At 39.1% G+C, this 14450-nt stretch overlaps 1 long non-coding RNA gene across 1 annotated transcript; it reads right to left on the reverse strand.

Moving 5' to 3' along the window:
- Positions 1 to 328: 328 nt before the first annotated feature.
- On the reverse strand, positions 329 to 8206 carry LOC116593044. The gene is made up of 3 exons (XR_004286724.1): positions 8115 to 8206; positions 7788 to 7883; positions 329 to 500 (listed from the first exon to the last, which is right to left on the reverse strand). It is a non-coding gene; the product is annotated as an uncharacterized LOC116593044 (long non-coding RNA).
- Positions 8207 to 14450: the final 6244 nt, after the last annotated feature.

Here is a 14450-nt window from a genome sequence, read left to right on the forward strand (position 1 = left end):
CTGGAAGTGTGGCTGGTGCAACTGAGAAACCGATTTTTTTAAGTTTAACTTCATCTTATTAATGTAATTGACAAATCTAATTATAATTCCATTTAAACAGTTGCATGTGGCTAGTGGCTACCTCCCTAGGTACTAGCACAGCTGCTATCATATCCCAGACAGTGTGAAGGCACACTGGGTATTGCCAACTGCTGGCTGGGAATACAGAAGATATATTTGAAAGATTTTCTCAAAAGTAGGAGTAGATCACAACAAAAGCTGAGTTCAGCCCTGATCATCTCAGGGCCAGGAAGTTCAACTCCACATTTGACAATTCAAAGATAAATATTGAATATGTTCACATTACCCAACAGTTTACATAAATGTGAAGGATGGGTAGAGAAAAGGAACTGAGTTAGGAGATAAGAAAACATGGGCGACACTGAAGACAAAAAGACCATCTTCCAATCAGAAGAAGTTTGGGTCCATCTGCTCCTCTTAGTCTCTGGATAGAAACAGAGCTAATGGTAAAGGAATAGAGAAGTAGTTCGATTTCACTTCCTCTTTTGGCCTTCCCTATCTATTCTTCTACTTCACTTCCAAACTTAACCCTTTGACTAATTGCTTCCCTCTCCTACCTCCTTCCACAGTAGTGATAACACAGAAAGAAACAGAGGCATTCTGGGAAGCTTCTTTTGTCTTTCATGAGTAGAAAAAACAGAACTGGACAGATGGAGAAAGTGAACTAAAATTTGCAGTTGAAACAAAGGCTTCAGCTGATCTCTCGGGGAGCACGTCAGCTAGAATGGCCCTAGCAGACTCGTCCTGAACTGAGGCAGAGAGGCTGGTCCTTTGAATTCTCCCTGGTCCCAACATCAGTCAATCACTGAATGTAGGCTCTCTCTCGGGAGGACTCATAGACTTGGACAAGACAGTTGCCTTTGGCAGGGGGCAATGCTCAGAGAGAGAGGGATTCCTGGAGAAGACACTGGCTGTTTGCCTCAGCAACCAACACTCCCACCAATGGACAGACAGAATGAGACCATACGATGGTGAGGGCCAGGGGTCCATCTGGGCAGTGTGCCACAGTAATCATGGAGGGTCTATCCCTGACTTTGCCATCAGCAACTGCACATGAATAATCCACTGAGCTTTCTTAAGCTCTCATCTCCTTATCTGGATGCAAGGGAAGTGGAAGAGCTGAGTTCTAACTGATATATTTGGCACTCTGGCTTTTTATTTTAAGATTTATTCTGATTTTCTATTTTATTTACAAATTTGCAGTTTTTAAAGTGATATTTTCAAGGCAGGGCAAAAAGGGAAGATTTATATGGAAATTTTTTTCTGATTTTCATAGAAACAGATGGTTCTATCAATATACTGCTTTATTTAAAATAACCTCAAAGTCAGTACTTAGTTTCCATAAACTGAGGATTTTTTACTTCCTTTGCCACTCTGCATCTTCACAAGGTGTCTGAGTTTTACTATGCCACCTAGCTTTGTCACTGCACTGTGGAATCCGTCACTTTATTTTGTGATCACGAGTTATATCTGTTCACCTTTAAACAATGCATACATACACGCACACACACACACACACAAAGACTTTCACTGTTGCGTCTAAAAAGGACTTAGGAATACAGTCTTACCAGTGTCCCTGTGATTGGGTGTAGCTGTTTTTAAACCATCCCTTGGGAAAAAGTGTGTACGCCACTCTTAAATGTCTCCAAGGAGCTCTTTAAGGTTGTGATATATCCTTTATTCAGTGATCGGCAGTCCTCACAGTGAGGAAGTTCTTTTTGATATCTAACCCAAATCTCTTCTACTACAATTTCAAACCACTTCCTTTTCCATCCCTACTGAATTAGGAAAGAGGCTGGTAATCATTGTCACCTGCTTCTTATAATTTTCAAATGTTTAACTTTGTTAGAATTTATTTAGACCTAAACATTCTCCCCATGTGACATTTTATCCCACTTAGCTAATGTCTGCTTTTTAACTCTTGAGAAAAATCATTTAATCTTTTTAATGTATTTTCTAGCTTTATATATTCCATAAACTATGGAGACCAAATTTAATGAGTCTTTAAAACACCATGAATGATGAAGTCTTTGTTATTTTGGGGTTTTGGCACCGTTACAATCTAACATGGGTTCGCTTTCACGTTGCCTTACACTATCCCTACATTAAAAATGTATATCAGATTGTTTAACCTCAAGGAAGAAGCAGTTTTCCCACAAGACCTATTTATAAAGTAGGATAGTATCTTCCCTTATATGGGAAGCTAATGTAAACTATTAATGACATGTATCAGGTGCAAAATGTTCTCGGTGCTAACTCTTTCCAAATAATCTTTAAAATAACAAGACTTGTTTGGTCTGTTAGAGTTTGGTTTTGAAAGACAAACATTTTAAGTCTTACAAGTTCAACAATCAATACTGGGGAAGTAACTGTTTTCCCTGAATGCAGTCTTCATGACATCATTGGCTACCATGGATTTCTTCACATGGTCCTTTGCATGCCACAGTCTGTGGCATATAACATCTTTCCTGATATCTACAAAATCAGAAGAAAAAAATGAATGGAGCTGCTTAGCAGATTTTTCTCTTAGCATATAAAGTTAATAAAGAATTATCCACGGGTTCCTGGGTGGCTCAGTCAGTTGGGTGTCTGCCTTCGGCTCAGATCATGATCTAGATTGAGCCCCGTGTCAGGCTCCCTGCTCAGAGGGCAGTCTGCTTCTCCCTCTCTCTCTCTCTCTCTAATCCTCCTTCTGGCTTGTGCTCTCTCTCTGTGTTTCAAATAAATAAAATCTTTAAAAAAAAAAAAAAGAATTACCCATGCAAAGGTGAAACAAATCTCAAATTGTATATTTGAAGAACACATGAAGAAAGTATAAAAAATTATCATTTACTTTCTACCTGAATGCCAAATATGAAGACAGTGTTTAAACAGTGGTTCCCATATTCTATATAAAACTATATTGTATACTTCATAGAAAGTGAGGCTATCATGTATGCTTGGGTTTTAGGATACAGCTCCCTTTTACAGACCTCTGCTTGGTAACTTTACCACCTCCTTCTAAAAGTTGGCTACCAACATTTTTGTCAACAGGAGGGTCTCGTGACAGTATAGTTCAGGTAACCTCTCGTTAGTAGGTTTGATAAGTGGCACCTCTGCCTCTAGGATTCTCATCACCTGACCTTCTCCCAGTTCTGACTAATGAGCACAGGGCTCACCCACCTGCTGCTACTGTTACCAGTATTCCACATGTGCCAACTCTATCTACTGGATGAGAAGGGCAGCTGAATGGTTACACAAAATCCCTTTGCACAAAAGTATCATCCCCATTTCCAACCAGTTGTACATCAATCCACGAAGAATGCTTTATACTTTGGTGGTAGGTGTTTATATGCATTAATTTATTTAATTCTACAATACACTTTTGGTGTTTTACTATTGTCACTCTTCTACATCATAGACAATTAATTTCAGAAAACCACACAACCAGTAAGGGGCAGAGACAGAATTTAAATAGGTATTTCTGACTCCAGGGCACAGGTATCTCCCATAATTCTCTGAATGTCTCCCCACCCCCATGTTTAGGGAGGATAGTTTGGTGGTTCAGAGTCAGGACTGCGGACTTAAAGGGTCTGGTTAAAAATCACTTCTCCGAATAAATGAAACAAGATGGGATTGGGAGGGAGACAAACCATAAGTGACTATTAATCTCACAAAACAAACTGAGGGTTGCTGGGAGGAGGGGGGTTGGGAGAAGGGGGGTGGGGTTATGGACACTGGGGAGGGTACGTGCTTTGGTGAGTGCTGTGAAGTGTGTAAACCTGGCGAATCACAGACCTGTACCCCTGGGGATAAAAATATATTATATGTTTATAAAAAATTAAAAATTTAAAATTAAAAAAAAATCACTTCTCCGTTGATGACCTACTTGGCATCTCTAAACTTCAGTTCGTTTATAAAGTGGGTATAATGAGAGTATATAACTCATAGAGTTGGTATAAGTATTAAAGGCACTAGTATGTCTAAAGTGTTTATAATAATTCTTGCCATGTAGTAAATGCAATCAAATTAGCTCTTATTATTTTATTTTTATCATATGGTAAGAAGATTCTACTGAAAAGCAAATGAGATACAGGGAGGAAGAGGGGTAGTAATACACTAATTCAATAGTCTGTTGTACAGTCTCAAAATTGGCAACTAGTCACTCAGTAAGTAGATCCAGAGGGAAATGGAGACACTGGGCAAGTGTGTTAGACTATTGGGCAAGGGAGGTACAGCAGGTCACAGTGGACAGTCACTATGGAGCAAAGGATGCTAGAAGCCTAAGGAAGGTCGAATCAACAAGAAGAAAGCACACAGACTCTGCTTTAAAATTTTGCTGAAAGTCAGCTCTGGTTGTATTTTATAGTATGCTGTCACTGGCAGCTTTATAGCATCACTTTTGGGCCCCCCTATTTTAGATATGACAATTGTCTTATGTTGATTCACTACTTTCCCAGAATGCCCATTTAGTACCAAAAACAACAACAACAACAACAAAAACAGAAAACAACTCTTTAACTTGGGCATGCTAATGGAATTTTGAACATTACTGTTCATTTGTATTTAACATTAAATATATAGGTGAATAATTATAAAACCACATGGAATTATAAATAGGATCTCTATTAAATCTAGGCCTTAAATATTCACTAGCTCCTAATTTGGGTCAAGATCTGGTATCTGATAAAGTCCACAGTATATTTGACAGCATTCCAAGTATTCTTTATTCTTCTTGATTTGATTTCCAACTTCTTTATTTAACATTCTACTTCTTTGTCAGTGCCTCAGAGGACAGTATCCTGCCCAAGTAGCAGACTTAATGGCAGCTTTCAACTCTGTATTGTGCCTGGTCCTAAGATCTTAGAACACTCTAATCATCTTGTCACATTTTTAAAATTAAAGTGTTAATGGCATGATCAAAGACGGGGATTTCATTGAGAACTCTACCCAGGATTTACGCTGACTCTGACTCTGTGTATGTACTAGTCGCAAATATACTACACACTTTATTAGTTTACCATTCATGGTTATGCAAAAAATTGTATTATGCAGAGGAAAGGGTCATGAAAGTTCCTAAATCATAAGAGTAAAGATGAATCTATGTATAGTTTCAGTCCTCTGTTGCACAGAGAAATTCAGATTTTCTACTACCAGTCCAAACAGTCAACTACTATGTTAGAACAGTAGAAACCTGAATGCCTACTTCACAACACGAGACCAATGGGAGTAGACCATATTGTTATAAATGCTTTGTGAATGTTTAATGGTGTCTAATATTTACTCCTTTGTATCCTTCCAATAAAATAAATCCTAACACTGAGTATGCTATAATTGCATGTGTGTTTGTTAGTGTATCAAAGATACAATATTAATTTAATCCATTTTTTTAAGTTTATAGTAAGACTCACAGTAATTATCTTTGTGCTAGGACTTTGGTAGATACAAAGAAGTAAAAACTAAGATATTTCAAGTGTATGTGGCTGTCACTATTTACAAAGTGTTTTCAGTGAAAAAGTTTCATTTGTCATTCATAAGAATCCTGTGTGCTAGTTTGAATAGGATCAATATTATTTTCCTCATTTTAGAGATTAAAAATCAAAACCAACTAACCAAGGGGGAAAAAGTTACAATTACTTGCCTAGAGTCACAACTAAGAAGTTGCAGAGCTGAGACCCAAACTTTGGTCTTCTGTCTCAAAAAATAACTGTTTTCTACTCTTAATTGGCCTATAGGTTCATTGCTGTGGCAAGGCGTTCACAGAAACGTTGCCTTACAACCTCTTGAAATAAGACAGACAGTAAATAGGAACATAGTTGCCTGAATGAAAAGACAGCAGACATTCATCAGGTGAGTAAGAAAAATCCTGGTGGCTTCCTTTGGTGGGAAAGGAACACCTTCCTAAGAGTTGGAATTTCATGGATTCCAATGCTTTGTGTATCCCTAAAATGTGTAGCGACAGATGAGGAAAAGCCTGGATTGCACAGTGTGGCCAACACAGGTGAAATTGCAGCTTTGGGCATCTTGTGTCTAGGAGCTCCCAATCAGGCTGGCGTGCCAGGGGTGAGGAAGGAACATGTTGGAGAGTAACAGGTAGTAGTGGGAGATAAAGCAGAAGAGATGAAAAGGTGTTAGAAAGCTTTATGTGAGGCAAGAAGTTTGGCCCAGATCCATTAGATCACACTGAGTTGGAATAAAGGGAAAGATAATCCAGCAGCATGGTGTCAGGTGAATTAGAAGAGCCATCAAAATAACGTAGGCACTGTGAGGCTTCACGTTAGGAATAACACCGAGGCACTGAAGAAGAACCAAAGACTGTTCGGTACATGGTGATGAGTATATGCTAAATGCAAAAAAAAAACAAAGGACAAACCCGGGTGGTTCCAGTTACCCGGCTCGATGATGGTGCCATTGACCCAAAAGGAAAGCTAGTTGGTAAAGCTACCTCGGAGTGTATTGAGGACTAATGGGGAGTATATTGATAATGTTTGCAAAATGGCTTCCCTTTTACTGAAAACAAGTGAGTCTCTTTAAGTTGAAGACAGAGGAATGATTGAGCCATGATTAGTTTGAACCTTTTATAAAACATCATAGTTCATACTGTATCCTTGCGCGATAACCCTAAGGCATATTTTGAAAAATTTGCCATTGGCAATGGTTTCAAGAACATACGGACCAGACCAAGTACCCAGAGGCTCTGGATGGAACTATTTTTCCAAGGATTTCTTCTTGCAGAAGAAAGAAGGAAAGAAATTTATAGATATCAAGGACTGATATGCATAAGCATTATGTATGCGGGGCATCTAAATTTTTCTTCCTTTCCACAGCCCTAGGGAGCTCTTATAATCACCATCAATAAGGATGTTAATGGTGTGGAAATGGAACCTGAAAGACGCTGAGTAAAGTCAGAGTGGATGGAAGTGTGGATTCAAACCTCAGTCTTCTGCTTTTTTTTCCCTTTTTTGATTTGTATTTGGAAAAGAGTATCATTCTTCCTTAAATACATAATGAAAAAGGGAAAAGGACCAGCTATAAAGTGTCCTTATAAAAGAGAAAAGGAGGAAAAGGTATAAGATAGAAAAAGGACACCACTATCTTTAAAGTGCAAAATCATATGTAGAAAATAGGATTAATTTTAAGGTAAAATAATAAAATATAAGCTGGCTAAGTTAACACTAAAAGGATATCAAAGAAAGATGCATTCAGTGGTGTAACATTATTTTTGATCTATTACATGGTAACATAGAATCTAAAAATGATCTCATATCCTGTGATAACATTAAGGGTACTTCCTGAGGTTAAAAAAAAAAGATAAAATAAGTGATTAAAATGTTTTAATCTGAAATTTTAATTTTATATTACGTAGAAATTGTGTATGATTTTTTTTCCATCTCTGAGTGTCAGACACCACATTTTGCCTCTCTGCCTCAGCAGACGTGTTATTCTCTCCAACTCATACCTCAGACTAGCACCATCATCAAATCACACCTAAGGAAGTTCAAGAACAAAAACTCAGGGAACTGCCCACACAAAGGAACACGCTTGACCCATCCAGCACTCCAGAAAACAAAAATGTTTCTTTCTAATGGATGAATCACAAGACAATAGGGACCTTCTCACAAAAGAGCCAGTTTCTTTGCTAACATGCAATTTTAAAGCAATTTCATAAGCACAAAAGATTTCAGTTAATGTTGGGTGTAGGAGAAGAAACACTTCACAATAAAATCCCTCCCTGAAACTTGACTCACTTTCAGGAGACTTCCACGTTGGCCATGCATCAGAATCACCCATGAAGCCTTAAGAAAACACTTGAAACTCTCAAGGTACAGCCCGGGCTTCCTGACCTGGGAAAAAAACAAAAACAAAAACAAAAAGAAAACAAAACAAAAAATGAAAAACTCCCCAAGTGATTCTAATGCATGAGTGAAATGGAGAATTCTGATGCAAGCAATACATAATTAGTTCTTGGTGAGCTTTCTCTGAAAGGAGTTAGTCAGGATACGGCCATACAAACTTTAAAAAAAAAAAAAAAAGTGCCCCCTGATAAGAAGGATTGGACCACTAAGAAGAGTTACCTCGGTTTCCTTGCTCCTCGAAACAGCTGTGGCTGTACAATGTGCTCACCTCCAGGCTATTCCCTTCAGCAGCTGCAGTAAATTCCAAGCATATTTCCACTGCAAACCAACCCAACCTTTGAATCTAAATCCCTCCAAGTCTTTCCTAAAGTTTAACTGTAAATGTTCACTTTGGTTTAACTTTCCATTTGCCTTATATTAGTCAGCTGGTATGGTTTAAACATTTAGAGATAGAAAAGTTAGGAGAGGATCCATATTTTATTGCGACCAAACGTTAACTGGGTTGCTCATGCTATCTAGTATTTGACAACTATGGACGGTTGAAAATAATTGCTGTCAGGGAATCTGGCTTTTTTATTTAAAAAAAAAAAATGACAGTGGAACATATCCAATATTTATTGGGACTCTACGGTTGCTAGACGCCGGGATATGCACTGGGGATAGAATAGCGGCCTTAATTTGCTCGTATTCTAATCGGAAAGCACTCATTCGACAAATGTTTATTGAATGAGAGTAAAGTTGAGCAGGATGAACTCTCCACCTCCTGGGACATCACAGTCTCCACGAAGAGGTAGACATAAACAAAAACTTTCCCTACGGTGTACGAGGTGTCAGGATAGAAGTAGTTACAAAGGGCCGTGTGATCCCAAAGGAAGAGCAACCTATACGGGGAAAATGAGTAAAGGTCTTTCAGAGAAAGTCACATCTAAACTGGAAGAATGCATGGAATTTTCCAAGCACAGAAGAGAAGGAAGAGGTTTCCAAACAGAAGTACTTGTGCGAGTCTCAGAAACAACAAAATCATGGCACATTCGGGAAAGAAGAAAAACTTCATGAAACATGAACACAAGACTCACAGCCTTGGCACCTCTTTTGAGAACTTCATCAGACCTGTAGCTGTCTGTCCAGTTGACTGGCCTCTAGGCAATTCACAGGCAATCACCATACAAAAAGGCAGAGTGAGAGAGAATCTTCTCTCTCTGCCTGCCTGTCCTTGAGCTGGAACATCCCGTTTTCGGCCTTCTGACTCTGACTGAACTTCTACGATCAGCTCTTATGCTTCTCAGGCCTTGAGACATGAACTGAGATGACACCGTCAGATCTGATCTCCAGCTTGCTGACTGCTGCTCTTGGGACTTGGCCTCCATTACTCTCTAAGGCAATTTCTTATACTAAACATATATGCCATGTATACATGCATGTATATCCTATTGATTCTATAACTGTACGAGACCCAGAGGAATACAGTAAGCAATCCATAAACAAAATGGATGAATTAAAATGCTCTGTGTAGCTAAAATATGACAGGGGGATTAGAATATGAAGCTGAAGAGACATCAATAATAATAACAAGAGGGGTGTCTGGGTGGCTCAGTCCATTAAGCAGCTGCCTTCAGCTCAGGTCATGATCCCAGGGTCCTGGGATGGAGCCCAGCTCCACGTGGGGCTCCCTACTCAATGCGGAGTCTGCCTCTCCCCCTTCCATGCCTCTCACGCCACCCCTGTTCATATGCTCACACTTTCTCCCTCAAATAAATAAAATTTTTAAAGTAATAATAATAATAATGAGTTAAATATCCTATACCTTAATTATATGCAAAATTATCTTGTCAAATACTTTTTTGTTAAAGATTTTATTTATTTGGGGCACCTGGGCGCCTCAGTGGGTTAAAGCCTCTGCCTTCAGCTCAGGTCATGATCCCAGGGTCCTGGGATGGAGACCCACATCAGGGTTTCTGCTCAGCGGGGAGCCTGCTTCCCCCTCTCTCTCTTTGCCTGCTTCTCTGCCTACTTGTGATCTCTGTCTGTCAAGTAAATAAATAAAATATATTAAAAATTTTTTTTATTTACTTGACAGAGAAAGAGCACAGGCAAGGGGAATGGCAGGCAGAGGGAGAGAGAAGCAGGCTCCTCGTGAGCAAGGAGCTGGATACGGGATTCTGGGATCATGACATGAGCCCAAGGCAGACACCCAACCAACCGAGCCACCCAGGCACGCCGTCAAACACTTCAAGTGAACCCTCTCATGAGAGATGAGTACTTCTATTATCTTCATCCTACAGAGAAAGTCACTGAAGCTCAGAGAGATGAGGTAACTTTCTAAAGTCCCAATGTAAATGTTTTGTCTTCATTTCCCAAGTAGAAATATCTTTTTCATTATTTCTGTTCTTTCAAGTCAATCAGTTAACCAATTAAGCAACAAGAACATCGTGAGCTTGCTCCCAAGTGCCGTAGGTGATTTCCACTAAGAAAATGAAGCCCCTGACGGTGAACGCAGGCATCTTCCTGGCTTCGAGAAACACGAGGTCAAACACATTCCAAACACACGATGCCTTTGGACTGCCATTCTATTCTTCAGTTCTGTAACTAGTTATTTGCAAAAGAAAAAAGTAATTATAAAAGCAAAATAACTACTAATTACAAGCAACTGTAACTAAGGAAAACCAAGTTCAGTGAAGCATTTTAAACCATGTGTTCCAGTTCAGAAATGTGGAGTCCTGCTCATTAGTAATGTGGGAACTATGTTTTACACCAAAAACTAAAACAATCTGTCCTGGTAGAGTTAATTTAAAAAAAAAAAAAAACAAAAAACAAAAACCTGCCCCCCTCACACAAGCCATCTAGATTAGCAACTTGGCAAACTTGTCCTATAAAAAGCCAGGTAGTAAATCTTTTTGTGGGCTATATAGTCTCTATCACAACTGTTCAGTCCCCCTGCCGTGGCATGAAAACAGCCATAGACAATAAGTGAATGTATGGATGTGCTGGGATCCCATAAATCTGTGTTTCCATAAGTGGCCGGTGGGTTGGATTTAGCCTAACAGTTGTAGTTGCCCAATCCCTGATCCAGAATCTTAAGTATCATATTCCCAGACTAGAAAACATAAGCAGGGAAAGATAAGCTACTTGCTCTGATGCGAATTACTTTTTGATCAAGTCTAACCTAGTGAATACTAGGACTTAGGAACAAGAATGGGTTAAGGAAGGTCGATGCATGCCATCATAGTTACAAGATCAGGTACCAATATCTATCATAAATAAACAATTGCCAAAGATTCAGAGCAGTTACCACTTTACGACAGGAATCCACCATTTTGCTTATCATCATCCTTCATCGGCAGGCTCTTAAACATTATTTATTTATTTATTTAATTTGACAGAGAGAGCATAAGCAGGTAGAGTAGCAGGCAGAAGGAGAGGAAGAAGCAGGGTCCTCGCTGAGCAAGGAGCCTGAATGGGGCTTGATCCCAGGACCCTGGGATCATGACCTGAGCCAAAGGCAGTTGCTTAACCAACTGAGCCACCCAGGCTCCCCCTCTTAAACATTATTGTTTCCCTCACATAAATTCCATTCTCCTACAGGCATCAGCCTGCCCTGAACAGAGTGGTTATTCCCAGACAATTATTGTGACAAGTAAGCCCAGGCATAGAAAACCACTGGATAAAACTACCTGCTAATTATTTTTAGGTTATTTCTAATTATTTACCCAACTCCTAGCCGGAACAATCCATTCAATGGGAAATTTTCCCAGTCCCAAATTTCAAGTTTGTTGATTCAAATTGAGTTCCAAATCATAATAAATTGCTTTGGGGGATCTACAGCACAAATCTGACAAATTGTCTTCCCAGGACCCATTTCTGAGGATCAAACCTCCACCCACCTACGTGGTTCCCATTGGTGCTACATAAAAAAATCCCATTCTAAGCCACCATTAGATAGTATTAGTTTGCTAGGGTTACTGTGATGAAAGTATTACAAAAGGGATGGCTTAAAGAACAGAAATGTATTGGCTTACAGTTCTTGGGGACTAAATGTTTAAGATAAAGGTATCAGCAGGGTTGGTTCCTTCTGAAGGTGGAAGAAGAGTCTGCGGTGTGCCTCTCTCTTGTAGCTGTCTGCTAGCAGTCTCTGGCATTCTTTGGCTTGTAGATACATCACTCCATCTCTGCTTTCATGTTCCTAGGGTGCTCTCTCTGTGTACCCGTTTTTCTCTGTGTCCAATGTCCCCTCTGTGTAAGAACACTAGTCCTGTTGGATTAGGATCCAACCTCATCTTCACTTGATTATCTGCAAAGACCTTCTTTCCAAATAGTCACATGCACAAGTGCTGGGCATAAGGACTTCAAGATCTTTTGTGGAGACACAATTCAACCCATAACAGGTCCCGATGTCTCCCAGGCTGGGCCAAGAAGAGTCCTTCTGGGGATTTTTAGAAATAGAATTTAGATGGTCCAGATGGCTGAAGGGGTTATAGGTAAAACTCAAGAGCTATTGGCAAACATGTTTTCCACCACACGGGAAAATCTCAGCAGCAGCAGGAGATAATAAAACTAACTCACACAAGGGGTGCCTGGGTGGCTCAGTGACGCAGCCAACTCTTGATTTCAACTCATGATCATTTCAACTCATGATCTCAAGGCTGTGAGATTGATCCCATATTGGCTCCCCACTGGGCATGGAGCCTGCTTAAGATTCTCTGTCTCAGGACACCTAGGTGGCTCAGTTAGTTAAGCATCTGCCTTCAGCTCAGGTCATGATTCCAGCAGCCTGGGATCAAGTCCTGCATTGGGCTCCTTGCTCAGTGGAGAGCCTGCTTCTCTGCCTGCTGCTCCCCAGTTGTACTTTATCTCTCTCTGACAAATAAATAAGATATTAAAAAAAAAAAACTCTGTCTCCCTTGGCCCCTCTTCACCCCATTCTCTCTCTTGTATATATGCTCTCTCTCTCTTTCTTTAAAAAAAAAAAAAAAAAAGTAACTTACACAAGAAATGCAAAACATGGAGTTGATGGCATTTGAGTCCCTGGTGCCATCTAGGGACTGTGTCTACAGTTCAACCTCAAACCCATCTACCTGGATATCCATGTACATTCCGGGGATCCAAGTTCTTGTTCTCAAATTGGAATTGCTGTATTTCATGTGACAATATATTTTAATAGAGCTCCAGGCTTGAATGTAAAGTGGTTTCATCCTACAATTCAGGTGTATCTGGACAGACCTAGAGAACATGTAGGACAGAAATTTTAGTGGATTCTTTATTTGAGAAGTGAGAAGTCTTCAGAAAAAGAGATCATTCCAAGAGCAGAGAAAATCGAAGACCAATCAGATAGCAGTGCTCACTAACACTTTTCCTCCAGGTCAGTCCTGTAGGTCCTGAGTGTAGTGAAGGGTAAAAACTGAAAAGAAGAGGCATTTTATTAACTGAAATCTTACAGGTCATTGAGAGTACTAATCAACCTCATTATCGTTGTTGGTGGCTTTCACAACGGCAGGACAACACAGCCATCAGCTATCCACATTGAACAACAGCAACATTGAGCAGCCAAAACAGGATGATAAGATTCCAACACCTGTGACTTTATGAGTAGGGGTGACATAATTGCCACTTTTGGTGGGATCATCCCAGTGAGCCCAAGAGAGAGGAAATAGAGTGCCCCCCATGGTATTTGGGAGGAATAGTTCCCAGTTGCATGTAAAAACATTTCTTAGGGATGCCCAGGACTATTTGAAGAAATGTATGAGGACTGGAATTCTACAAAGAAGAAAAGAAAAAAAAAAAAAGAAAAAGCAGCAGAGGATTCCTGTTTTATGACTGTTATTGTCATCTCACTCTTGTCCCTTATTTGGTTTAACCCAGACAAGAATCAATGGAAAAAAATGTGTATTTTTCCAAGAAATACTGAAATAACTTTTTCTATATTTTCAACAATCTAGAGCATTTATGCCCTTACCAGCTCCTTATATATTTTGATTATAAAAATAAGACCATTTTGGCATCTAATTATAAAAAAAGTCACAGTAATATTTGTTAATGTTTCATTTGAATGGTACCATAGGTTTCAAAGATAAGATCTAGACATCAGAAAATCTGCAATGGCAACTTTTGACCTTTTGTTGGTTTTTTATTACAAAGGACTACAAAAGAATGCTTTTAAAAATTATAACCAAAACATGAGTCATAAACCCAATAAATATTTAGGTTATAATGAAGTATTCTTTCAATTTAAAATGTCATTTTAAACCATACAATAAAATGTCATATAACTAAAACTCATTGTTTTAATTTCCCTTAAAGTTGTACGAACATTAGTAAACAACACATTTATTATTTTTTCATTTTACTCATTCATTTTTTATACATTTATAAAATCAATAATATCTTGTTAACACTTCAGGTTGACTATGAGATCTTGTTAACACATTATGCTGGAGTTTTATTGTTATAAGAATTGAAGGAACCTTCAAAAGCTATCTGGTTTAGGACTTAACCTCCAATACAGAGTCTTTAAATTTTAATTTCCCAAGTGTATTTGCAGAATACAAGTGCTACCATTTT

The sequence above is a fragment of the Mustela erminea genome, chromosome 6, assembly GCF_009829155.1.
Source record: "Mustela erminea isolate mMusErm1 chromosome 6, mMusErm1.Pri, whole genome shotgun sequence".
Taxonomy (NCBI): domain Eukaryota; kingdom Metazoa; phylum Chordata; class Mammalia; order Carnivora; family Mustelidae; genus Mustela; species Mustela erminea.